Genomic DNA, 1040 nt, shown 5'->3' with positions numbered 1-1040 from the left:
CCTTTTCTTGTCACCTTCATAAACAGCTGTCTTAGTTTGGGGTCTGTTCCCACTGCTCTCAAACACGCTATTGTTAGACCGCTGCTCAAAAAATCCAACCTAAATCCCACCATACTGTCCAATTTTCGACCAATATCTCATCTGTCACTTCTGTCTAAGTTGATGGAGAAGCTTGTTTTCTCCCAGCTTCAGTCTCACCTACAACTGCACGTCATTAGTGATAAATTTCAGTCAGGTTTCAGGTCCAGACATAGCACTGAATCAGCGCTACTGAGGGTCCATGATGACATCCTTGGAGCTCTGGATAGTAAAAGCTCTGTGGTTTTGGTACTACTGGACCTTACCGCTGCATTCGACACCGTGGATCATTCCATCCTCATCTCCCGTCTTCAACATTTTGTTGGTATGCAGGGCGCAGTGCTCAAGTGGTTCTCCTCATATCTCACTAACAGAACTTTTTCAGTAATGCTTGACGACTTTTCCTCCTCATCTGCCCCTCTGTCATCCGGTGTGCCTCAAGGATCCATTCTCGGTCCTGTTCTGTTCTCTCTCTATATGCTGCCACTTGGACAACTCATCTCCAATCATAACGTTCATTTTCATTTCTATGCAGACGACCTCCAGATCTACCTTCCTGTGATTCTGAACAATCGTTCTGCGCTGGACCCCCTCTATAACTGCCTTAAGGACATTAAGCAGTGGCTTTCCCAGAATTTCCTTCATTTGAATGAAGGAAAGACGGAGTACATCCTGTTCAGCCCTGACTCACCCAATAGTTCTTTCAGTTTTGGTCCTCTAACACCTCAGTTTGCACCCACTGTGCGTAACTTGGGTGTTATTTTTGACAAAAATTTGCAGTACGACAAACAGATTAGTGCAGTTGTTAAGGCGAGCTTTTACCAGCTAAGGCTTCTCAGTAAGGTCAAACCATTCTTGTCCTGAGCTGACCTTGAAAAAGTAATTCATACCTTTATCAGCTCGAGGATAGACTACTGTAATGCCCTCTACACTGGACTTAATCAATCACTTCTTAATCGGCT

This window comes from Phoxinus phoxinus (assembly GCF_949152265.1).
Source record: "Phoxinus phoxinus genome assembly, chromosome: 20".
NCBI lineage: Eukaryota > Metazoa > Chordata > Actinopteri > Cypriniformes > Leuciscidae > Phoxinus > Phoxinus phoxinus.
This window is presented reverse-complemented; position numbering follows the sequence as displayed.